The sequence below is a fragment of the Cylas formicarius genome, unplaced genomic scaffold (assembly GCF_029955315.1).
Source record: "Cylas formicarius isolate icCylForm1 unplaced genomic scaffold, icCylForm1.1 PGA_scaffold_10__41_contigs__length_53128322, whole genome shotgun sequence".
In the NCBI taxonomy this organism is placed as follows: Eukaryota; Metazoa; Arthropoda; class Insecta; order Coleoptera; family Brentidae; genus Cylas; species Cylas formicarius.
Window position 1 is genome coordinate 16,962,129 of NW_026844214.1, and position 12,642 is coordinate 16,974,770.

At 34.9% G+C, this 12,642-nt stretch overlaps 1 protein-coding gene across 1 annotated transcript in view; it reads right to left on the reverse strand.

Moving 5' to 3' along the window:
* The window catches only part of LOC132699862 (nephrin-like), a 508,010-nt gene that overhangs the window by 480,937 nt on the left and 14,431 nt on the right, over positions 1-12,642 (reverse strand). The window lies entirely within an intron of this gene.

Sequence of the window (12,642 nt, forward strand, 5' to 3'; positions counted from 1 at the left end):
AATTCATTTAAAAATCATGCCTAACATTGAACAAACTTATTCATGACATAGATTTGTATATTAATAAAATAACATTTTTAAGGTACAAAGCATTATAAAAGAAATGATGCGATAGAGGCGTTTTTGGAAAAATATGTAAATAAGCACATAGCTATCAAACATCAAAATCACTGTAGAGCTGTGTAATCGACAAAGAGGACTTGCTGCTTTAGCTGCTGCTGTGTATATTATATTAGGTAGTTGTGTAAACCTACAAAATCTTAAAAAAGGAGGGTAGGTAAAAGCGGTAGTAGGTAAGTATGAAAGTACCCTCCATGAGATCTAGATCTAGGTTTAGTCTTTCTTAAAGCTTTCGAAAAGAAGCGACAAGAGCGCTTTTTTTAATTCTCTGAAAACATTTTTTCCAGACATCATAAACGAGGTTTTTATTTTTATAGTTCGTACCCTTCGGGTTCCATACTGTAGCTCCCTCCTAATAAGCACTTAAAAATTCAAGGACTAAGTCGTTGGTCCATTCCATTTTCTATAATAGTTTTGATCAAATTTGACCTGAATGAGGTAAAAAGTACTACAGAGCCGAGCACTAAAATAAATGGTCTGGCTCGTATTCCTTTGACAGCATATTTCCTGCCTTTAGCTCGCTCGCACTCGGGTCCCCAGCATCAACCTTTTTGCAAAGTGCCAAACATGGTGGTAAGTTAGGGTTTTGTAAATAGATTTTTTGTCGAGAGCTCTACGTTCACAAACAACGCACCAACTAGATGAAAATAAGCCTAATATAACTACATCCCGATATTTTCATTACAGTAGCCTTAACTAAGCTATTATCTCTCCTTTTTTTAATTTGAAGCGGCGAAATAGCACCACTGAACCTATTAGAGTGGACTGGTTTCAACGGATTAATTGTAAAAATGTCCGAATTAAAATTCCGTTACGTTTTTATTCTTTAGGCAGCTTGATTAAATTTTAGATTTCCGGATCGGAATTTAAATTCTTAAAACTTTAATATCCAATTATCTCGCCCTCAAATTTGATTGAGTACTTGGCTTAATTTTGCATTTTTTTTAAACTTCATGAGCATTGATGTCGTATTAAATCTGATCCGTTTCAAAAAGCCAAATGTGACGATACAGGCAGCGTGTACACATATATCAATATCGCGACACAATGGGTCAACAAGCCTTTTGAAAGGCGAAACTAAACCGTAACAATGCGAAACATTTTGAACAAAAGCGTAATTTTACAATAACGAAAATGTTTGTCCGTAGATAAATAGCTACTACTCGTTTCGGTTATTACAGATAAGCACCGCTTTATATTCTTTGGTTATAATAGTGGTGGTGGCAATTTTATCAAAACCCACCAGCGGCATACTGCGTCTATTTGTCATTCATTTGTATTTTTAAAAACTGACATTTGATTATTTCTAAATAAAACGAAAGTTGTAAACTAGTGAACCAAGCGATAGTAAATAAAATCATACATGTACATAGTTTCAACCTATGCTTAGCTATATTTATATATTGCCATTTCGATGCCGTTCAGTAACAGATGCCTCATGAAACGAGTTTAGTTCGCTTAGGTTTCTTGCTAACATAACTTCCCGTACAGCTTTTCTTTCTTTCTAGAGGAACTCAACTAAAGATCTCATTTGGCCATCAAGACGAAATGGAATGGAGTTGTAATTACCAATATAATAATAATAATAATAATAATAATAATAATAATAATAATAATAATAATAATCAAATAATAATAATAACAGGCGTATAACACATATTGTTATAAAACTCAAATACAAAGAAATTTTTGAACAACTCGCAAATCAGAATTGATTTGGATGTTGGGCAGCAGTAACTTTTCAAACATACTGATGAGATGTCAGATATTTTAAATGGTTAGCAAGACCCGCGGTATAGACAGAAAACAATAATCGTTACTCTTAAAAATATCATCACTTACCTTTAACAAGGCTGTAGCTGTACTATGCATTGCACGAAATCCAGACTGTGTTGAAGGGATAACTTCGAACAAGAAATATTCATTAAACTGTTCATACAATATCTTTTCCATAATTTTTGAAAGCAATGGTAATAAACTTATCAGCCGAAAACTTGACAGTTCACTTGGATTATTGTGTTTTGGAATGGGAATCACCCTGGCGTGCTTCCAGAGGTAGGGAAACTTATTGGAAGTGGTGCAGCTATTGACCAAAAAAGTTATGTGCCCTAGCAAATGGCGAGTCGTATAATTTAGCATTTGTCTTTATCTGTCTTATGACTCTATCGACCCTCATCTCATACAACCGACAAAAAACAAACTCCCTCAGGTAACCACGAAATCTTGAAGTATGAATTATTGCGAGATCCACCTGGATCGATTTCAAACTGATGCTGGAGATACGCTTTCTTTTCATTTCTCAAGCTCATAGTTACTAAGTTTCTAAGTTTCTTGTATGCATTCCATGCGACATCAGTATTAGTTTTTTTATAGCAAGAGTGTGCTTTGTCCCTTAATCGCATAATAAATTTAATGTTGTCAATGATCCACGGAGCCGGAGATTTTGACATACGTGCCGTCCTGAAGGGTGCATGTTTATCGAACAGACTAGTAACTTTTTTAGTAAACAAATTAACCATTTCATCAAAACCTTAAATTAAATTAAATAGATCATTTAAAAGTAAATGATAATTGAAACGTTTATAATCGCGAAAAGTTTTGTATTTAATTAGTCTATATTTACTGCAATTAACTGGACATTTTAGTAGTCTATGGTCGGAGATTCCGTCTGACACGCGTAGTTTCAGTAACAAACTGGGGAAAACAGGTTTCCCATTATTTTCGGAATTAAAATCACAAAGATCTCAAACACAACGACTTTCCCCCCTCCCCTGTATCCATAACTGCTCCAATTCACTTGTACAGTGTCCAATGTCCAAAACTTTGTATTTCAAAGAGTACTCAAGATAAAACGCAACGCCACCGATCCCTGCGTACTAGCTCAAACTCCGAAATGAAAAGTGCTTCACTTGATATACCACGTTTCAGATCCCAATGACGTCGATCCTCCCCACCACCGCAGACTCCACGAAAGCGTCAAAATCATAATAACCGCACATCGAAGTGACAAAAAATTAAGAGATTATTATTTTTGATTATATTATCGGTTTGCATTTCTATCTGCTTCGTTACTAAACTCCACAAAGAGCATTTCGAAAAAACAAAATGGTTTAGCTAAGTTCAGATGCGGAGAAAAGATAACCAAATAAAATAAAATAAATTTCAAAAAATCTTCATTGGATACCTGTTATCATAAAGAGAAAAACCCAATACTTAACACGTTTGACAATAAAAAATAAGGTAATACAAATCGCAATAATCGAGATAAAAAACAATCGCAATAATTAACAAACAATACCAATAACCGCGGATCTTATAACAAAAACAATCGCTCCCAAAGAAAAACCTATCATTATCTTAATTCCACAAAAAAAGGGAAAAAAGTCATTAATTTTCATTTTAAACGGATACATTTTTTAACGTTTTTATAAATCAGTGGCTTGATCCCACCTACAATCGATACTACATCGTAGCGCTTAGGTGTTAAATCCTCAAATACAATGTACGGGGTATTTTTAACTCTTTTCTCGCAGATAAAATTTCATGTTTTTTCTCCTGATATACCTAAGATGCAATATTTGCGAGAGGCCTGAAGTGAAATCTTCTTGAATGCACGTGCAGTAGGGCGCAGGCATTTGCCGACAACACCCAGCTCTATTGTTGTTTTGATGCCGATGACTATGTTGAAGCGGAGTCTAATATAAATCGTGATTTAGGTACCATAATTTTCAAAAGCAAAAACAAAACTATAGTTTTAGTCGGTAGTCGGGTAAATTAAAATTTGTAACTGCTGCATATGTTAAACTTTTACTTTATTTTAGTAATCGAATTAATCAGTAAATTAAGCACTTTCGTGGAGAGCATGTATTATAGAACCTATGGAAACAATTTGAAATTGAACATTAAAAAGTTATTTTCGAAAATATGAAGCTATGTACATTTGACCCATACGTCCTGCATGAGGGACATTTGAGTAGGTAGTGTGGGATGTACGTAATAATGACAAATCAACGTCGAAGGCTTTATGTTGCACAGACCGGCTGGTACCTCTGATTGAAGCTGGAGGTTTTAGTTGCCGGGAAAAAGAAAATGACAAAACATGTTTCATTGCTGTGTGTGGCTTCGACTAGACCTACATAGTGAGTATCAGGTGACACTTTTTCATTGCTTGACAGAGGGGTCAAAATATATGTCTAACTCTTCAGGGATGTTATTGGATCTTCACTCTCAGATCGTTTTCTCCTTTTAGTTAAAGTTTTTATCAACTATTGCCATTGCTGTTTTGCGATCTCGCTTGTAGCTTCTGGTTGCCTCAACGACAGGTTTTTATTGCGGTCCATAAATCCTAACAGCCAATCTCGTCCTGTAGATTTGTGTTCATCCCTTTCCGGTGGGTAAACAATGCCCAATCGCTTAGCGAATACGTATGAAAACTCTCTCGTTTGTTTAGTATCTAGACCGTAATGCATTTTACTGCACGTTTCTAAGTACTCGCAGAGAAGTTTCTCTCGTTTTGGAGTGAATACTTGTCTAGATGAAACATTAGCTTCATATTACTAATTTTCCTGCTTCTCTTCGGGAAGACTTGCAGCTTTCTTTAGAAGTCGCTGTAGTGATGAAAAACTGAAGCCCAAATCGTCAGTCACTCGCCGAGGCATCGTATTCATATATAATAATAATAAGAAAGAATTGGTAATACAAAATGTGATTTTATTTGAATAAATGCATGATCCAAATCTCCCGTATCATGCGTAAGAAAAAATCGATTTTATCCCCATAGATATTGACCACTCACAGCGGCACAGCGGTCGCAACGGAAATCGGTTTTGATATTGATAGGCCTCCAGTGAAATCAGTCAAACATATTTTACATATTTTGGGAAAGTAATTTTGCTGTTGACCCAAACCTCCGTCGACCCAAACCTATTATCATTATTATTATTATCATTATTCTTATTCTTATTCTTATTATTATTATTAGAAAACACTAACTTACTTGGTAAAACTCGAATGGGCACACCGTACCGGCATATTGCAGTATAATAACCCTGTTTGATATTTGTAGAAAGTGGCGAATCTGATAGAAAATCGAGTCGGCTGCCACATACTGGACAATGTTTTAGGAATTACATAATATCAAGTCTAACGTGAATTTTGGAAAATTTCATTTAATCAATTTATTCGAAAATTTCACATATTGTTATTTTTTAAGAAGCTTCCACAGGCTATCCTAATACTATTTACAAATCTTCTGGATTTCTCATGGGTCGGTTGTTGATGAAATTATCTTACTGACTTTTCGCCTGATTGGTTTTTGAGAGGTTAACTGAAACTGTTAACAGTTAAGCTCTGAAGAAGCCAACAGGATGATTGACGAAACGCCAGCAAGTTCAGTTCATCAACATCATTTGTAAATAACGTCCATCCATATCTACCCGAAAACTGCTACAACATACTTTCTTTGTGAATGGTCTAGGCCCTCGTTTAGACTTATCCCTCCCCTACCGATGTCAGAAAACCACCTTTCGAGATGTCATGGATTATATGGACTAGAGGATTGTTGAAGGGCTGCTTGTTGTATATGGAAGGAGACATAACATGCTTCCCGAGATCTAAGTGCTGCCATGATTTTCTTTTTGGGTACAACGACGATATTGTTAATTTAAATTAAGTACACATCTAACTAAAATTGTAAATGCTTTTAATGACATGGATGTGACAAAATGGTGAAATTTTAGTGATCCTCTCACTATTCTTCCTACTTATGAAATCTGTATTAAAAAATGAACAAACTGAATTTCATATTCCCCTCGTTACTGATTAATTGAGGTGGAAATCGTAATAAAAAAGCAAATCGCCATTTGACACGTAACAAGCTTCTCTAATTGGTTCGCATCCAATTATAATTTTATCCAAACCGGAACCGCTGGCCCGAATAAACTTTTATAACCCTGGGCACATGTTGAATAAGGGGGTCGAGATTACATTTATTGCTTAATTACCGAAAATGAATTCGAATCAGCCAATCAATCATTCTGAAGATTTGCTGTTTATACAGTTGGGACGTTTAACAATCTATAAACGTTAATTGTTAAGGTCAATGCCACTGCTTGAAAATTTTAATTAAATACTGACATCTTAAAGAAATAGACCATTAAATCCAGCTAAATACCCCCTGCATAGGCACAAAGTCACTCGTTTATTAAACACTCGCTCCGCTAGTGCGAAATAAACCCGTGCCGGTTAACGCACTTGTTGCATAATATTCTATCATGGGTTTGATCATTTTAAAATTAATTCCATATCTACACTCTTGTTCCCTCTCAATCAAACTGATGCTTCTTCGTCAAGCGATGACCACCAGGTATCTAATTAATTTTTCAAAGCAAAGCTAATATACTGAAAACTCAAAATAATCTCCGATAATTTCAATACATCTCCGTTTGATAAAACTAAAATTCTTGAATGTAATCAATTCTTCAACTAACCAACGAAAAATCCGAGAGTCTATAGAAATCTATAAACAACCTAACAATCTTAACCGCGACTCAGATCTTTTTCTTTCACCAATATGGGAATCCGAGGCGGTGTTTTTGCCCCTCACTTAGCTCCGCCCCCCTCAAACAATATATAAGCAGGTACAGAGTAAAATGCGAGCTAGTTTCAGTCAAGCTCTGAAGAAGCCAACAGAATTATTGGCGAAACGTCAGCAAGTTCGACTCAGCAAAAACCGGCGCAGGAGAAATCCAGGAGTTTTGTAAAAAGGTATCTAATTCATAGACAGTTAAATAATTTCACAATTCGCAATATTCAAGCTGCAAGATTCTGAAGTAAATGTTTGTGGAAGTCTATCAGTCAAACGGAGATGTATTGAAATTATCGGAGATTATTTTGAGTTTTCAGTATATTAACTTTGCTTTATGAAAAACGAAAATAATTTAAGAGCATGTTTTTGGGTACATTTTTGCAAAACATGACCAATAAATTCATGTAATGTGTAGCGTGACTACTGGAATTGACAAATGTACAAATATCGTACCTAAAATCTCACGAAAACATGCGACAGCTCCCAAACTCATGACTAAAGTACCGGAAACCATGAATGAAGCTGACACCTTAAAATGACACTTTGATAATGCAGGATTTTTAAAAACTTTTGAATCAATTAGTTTTAAGGAACTTTAGACACCCATTAGATGCCACCTAAAATACTGCACTGAAATATTAGTTAACATTTTGTTTATCATATTGTGAAAACCAGGGAGGAGGGAGGGTAATCTATACAAATATAGTAAAAGGAATATAAGTTTTATGGCTCCGATTTTAATACATTATTTCCTGTAAGTAATTACTCTATGACAATAAGAATCCAAACATAATAAAACGTTCCTTAGAATCGAGTCGAACTGAAGAAGAAGAAGTTAATTTTTTCCACTAATTGAATAAAATTTCACGTCCACGTCTCGTCGGTCAACTGCAGGCATAGACTATTTGTCTCAAAGGATCTACCAATATCCTTCACTGCCCTATAAGCGTGCCTTTAATTTGATTGTGTTAACGGCACTTCAAGCGCGTTGGAACGGTAGAGTATTAGGATTTGTAACGGGATTGTTTTCGCTTCTTGGATGAAAGCAATTCTTTGTCGGATCAGAGCCGCAATTCTCTAAATCCAACTTGACCTAAGGGAGAGACGCCAAAATTGGTATAAAGGAAAACTCTCGTTTTTTGTAGTCGGCCGCAACGAGATGGATGGACGGATGAACGGCATTCTTGTTCCGTAAATTTGACACGTATGCTTGTTTCGTTTTCGGGTCTTACGAACGTCCCAGAGGCCGATGGCGGATTTAAAGTTTCCGTCAAAATTTATTCATCTTTCCAGAATTATTAGAAAAGTGTGTATCAATTGTTTGTTTGGTTAGTTATGCATTTATCATTTTATTCCTTTAAATTAAATAAAGAATAAATAAATAACAGCCTTGTATAAACGACATAAATAAACGGTTCTGTGACATGAGACCGGCGCCAGATTATCGCACCGCATGGGACAAAAAGTTACATCCAAAAACAAACTAATTTCAGACGTTTTTTAAATAACAATCATAGTATTTCCTAATGTTCATAAAAAAACGCTTATACACTCTCAAGAAAAAGTACTGCATTTCTTGTTGTAAGAAATTATTTTTGACAAATATAGCACAAAAGTGTCATAGTGTGCACTAGGATTCATTTCAGGGACCTTAAAATTGGAAAGCATACCTGCAAACCTTCTCATTTAAATCGAAAAATGTCTCTCTGAACTTACTTCACGTGTACTAGACAAATTTATGAAAAGTATCAAGAACAGCTATGGATTATCTACTTTCCTCTGTTATAAAAAAACGTTTTATCCAAGTCAGGAATATCTTCAATTACTTCTGAATTTCCTAAAATCCATACACCAAAATATCAATCTCACTTTGGAAATGGAAAATAAGAATATTCTTCCTTTTTAATCTTAGGCCATTCGTTCTAGAAAACATACTCATACAGATCGATACGTAAATGCCTTATCACATCATCTCCAGCCCAAAAATCGTGATAAATTCCTTAACTAACTAACTCAACTCGAATCTCTCAACCAGGAATTAACACATCCCACCTCAATTCTTCTTTCAAACAATTTCCACCGTCAAGAGTAAAAAATGCACTCAACCAGAACTAAAAATATCCCCTATCAAATATCAAAAATTCTGAAAAAAAAACATAACACCAAAAGTTGATGCGCCACTTGCCCGCGTATCTAACATATACGATAGATAAAGGCAACAGGGGTTTTTTCCACGCTGCTCTGACAAAAATACTTTGGAGAAACATCGGAGAGAGAAGTTTCTGAACACCATCACGAAAGAGGATACCAGATTTTTATCACGATAAGACCAAAATACTTGCATCTACCATAAACCGCTATAGAGGTCCCTTCCGTCCCCTTCTACTCGCATCGGCTAGTATTTAAAGTGCATACAGACCAATCGACCCACAGCTTCAGAGAGCGCTTTGAGGAAACCAGCAGTATGTTTGACGAAACTCTAGTGAAACGAAATCAATAATCGACGTAGGAGAAATCCATAAAAAGTACCTACACATTATAATTCATCGAATATGTAGTTTCCGTGAGTGAGATGTCAAATTTAAACTTAGTTAGTTGCTCAAAGCCACATATTTGACAAATGACTTACACAATTCAACGTAATGGTCAAAACAATAACAAGATCACTAAAATGCTGAAGCTTCCCTAAGCTTCAACTGCGATGTAAAACCAAAGGGTTACAATTTGTAAGAACTCATATTAGCACCGACATCTTTGGAGAAGCATTTTTTGCAAATGAAAGAATGCAATTTTGGAAACCTGGTGGAATATCCGCAATCTGGAGAACGGTCAGCAGAAACCTTTTAGTTTCTTCGGTATCCAGAGTGAAGCCTTTATAGCTTTTATATCCATTTGTTGGAATGCCCTTTATGGGAATTAGGACAAGGGTGAGCGGAATTCTGCATTAGTGATGAGATGTAAGTCAGAGTGGTCTGTATTTCGTTGTCGTAGTGGCAGTAAGACTTTAGGAAGGAGCAGTGATCATGAAGATTAATATTAAAACTTATGTGAATTTGCATAAAATCGATTCAATAAATTTTATCCCAACCGATTGCCAAAATAAAGTGATTCTTTAAGAATTAAAAAATTTAACTATTTTTTGGTTTAGTGTCTAGGACAAAGAAAGAAATGATAATGGGATTACTTTTATGGGTATTATACATTTATACAAGTTTATTTACTATTTAAATCGCATGTTTACTTAAATTTGAATAAGTAACTATTTATTTATGGCAAATAAAAACAATTCAAATTTTCAATTTAGTGATAAATTAGAGATTTTTCCTAACTGTTACGCCAACATATTCACAAAAACCGTTAAAATGTTAAATCCTGATCTACTTGATCTACAACAGTCTATACACGAAGTAGTTCTGAAACCATCAATCGTATATTTAATAATTCCTAACAAAATATCTGGAAAAATACATTAACTTTGCGGTGCTTTTCATGTTACCCATCATGCCCACAGAGGTTGTAACCAAACACGGCTATAAATGAGAACGATTATTTTTTAGAGACGTTGACGACCGAAACCAAAAAGAAATTTCTCAGAAAGCTTCCAATACTTATACCCTGCGTTGCTGATGAAAAACGTTTGCAATAGTTTCTCGCCCAAGTAGAACGAAGCCAACGACTTAAATAAATTGGATCAAAACAGGTACATTTATCTCCGAACATGGTCCGCGTTGGAATAAAAGAAATAGGTCTTGGAAAGCAGAGGTTTTTAGGGATCCCTCTGGGATCGAGACACTTAATTTTAGGTATTTTCACATTCGAAAGTGCAAAAATCAGTTAAACATGAATTTGTTCTACTCAATCGGTATATATAACTGTCTCGGCTTTTGTATCCTCAAAGCGAGCAACTATAATAGACCAGAATCTGTCTTAAGTGATACAAATTCCAACAATCACCAAAGTACAATAATTATGATGGGCGCGCAGTTTCAAACTAGAGTATTTAGAGCAGTGGCCAAAATATGCTAGTTAAATAAAATGCGTCGTCTACGCATAAGCTAAATTTTAAGTTTCTTGTAAAGCGGAATTTGTTTAATTTTAATTATTAAGTTTAGCAAAACAGCGAACAACGTCTCAAATACCGGTAATTTCGAAAATTTGCATCTCTTAAATAAATCAGTTTAATGGAACGTATGGCTGGTTGCTTGGAGTTCTTTGGATACGACTGATCACCTATCACATATTAAGTCATAACCAATCATGTTTAAAGAATATTTGCAAAGTTTGGAGTACACCGACTTCCCGAATTAGGAATGATATTAAATATTTTGAATATTATTGCCTCAATACAATTGCTTATATAGATAACTTTTCCGGTTAAGCGTTGAGTTCCATCTTCAAGAACAGAGTTCCCTTCCAACACGTTAAATATATATTCCTTCATGTATGCGACAGGTGTGCCTTATATTTAAATCATCATCCCCAACAGTATCCAATCATATGAAATAATGCTAGTCATATGGATATATACATCGATCATCAGTTGGCCTTCATTCGCAGCACGAAAATTTTTTTATAACGCACATCAATCTCAAATAAAATGTGTACATTATTGAAGACCATTCCCCATCGATTCCAATATTATTGGATCTCAATAAATCGGCCGCTCATCAATTTCAGCGTTGAACGACTATCAATAAAATCAACAATTAACGAAATGGAATTTGTCCGGAAAATAAACCTAATATCGAATCGGATACTCTATCACTTTTTATGTTTCATCGGCGAAAGATATCGCGCAATGATGGCATCGATCTCGATGAGAAAAAAAACTAAATCGTTTGGGAGAAGTACAACGAATTGATCACACGCTTAGCGGGATATATCCAATGGGATTTAAAAAAGCGAATTAACGCCGACAGACTGCCAGTCAAATTAGCACAATTATTGTGTCGCGCAAGTAAAAGAGAATCGTTTGCTTAAAGTGCAGAGTAAAATTCATTATCAACTCAGCTCGATAACCCGGAAGTCAGATTTTTGCTGATCAATAGTAACAAAGCCGAAGTTTTTTCCTAATTTGATTAAGTCAACTTCAAATTTTCCATAGTGCAGTGTTATATGCATTTCATTGTTTCATCTGACCCGTTTTCCATCGCCGATAATTCAGCGGACAATATTATTCAGATAATTTTTGTAAATAATTATTATTTAACCAAGTTTTATCTTTCTTGGATTTTGATGTTTATCAAATTTTTTCTTGCGCCATGATGCCTCGTGAACATCAGCTGCGATTCTGTGAGATTTAGCAGTGGTAATACTCTCCACGCGTGTAGAAAAAATGGTTTTAATCAAATCTTTTCGATTGAGATTTTATCGAATTATTATAGCTAACCCATAAAAAAATTCGGTCAGCTGACTATAAAGTGTAAAAATGTCAGAGCGTAGACAGCGAATCCGAGGAAGAAAGCGAATTATAAAATTAAACGAGAAAAATCATAACGTTAGGTCCAAGAGCCTTAAATAGTACTTAAAAAACACAACGAATTATGCAGTGTTTTTATTTATTTATTTATTATGAATTTCATGGACAGAGTCCATTTCGACATAAAAATTTTGAAAAAATACACAATTAATTACAAATTGTAGCCCGTAACCTGTCTTAGACAAAATGCAAGTACTCAAGTATCCATACAAAACGAAAAAGCTTAACTAAAATTTTATTATATTAGTTTAAGAAGAAAATCTTATTACGGAAAACAATCATTAGAAATTCCCAAAAATATCTCCGCCGCTAATGCTTACATGAAAAAAGTGAAATTTTTAAAAAAATTCCAGTGTTAGGTGAAAAAAACTAAGACGAAGTTAGTATTTCTAGAGCGTAGCATATCTTTAATTTAAAGCAGTTTATGGAAGGTCGTAAAATAAGGGCGAGAGGGGAG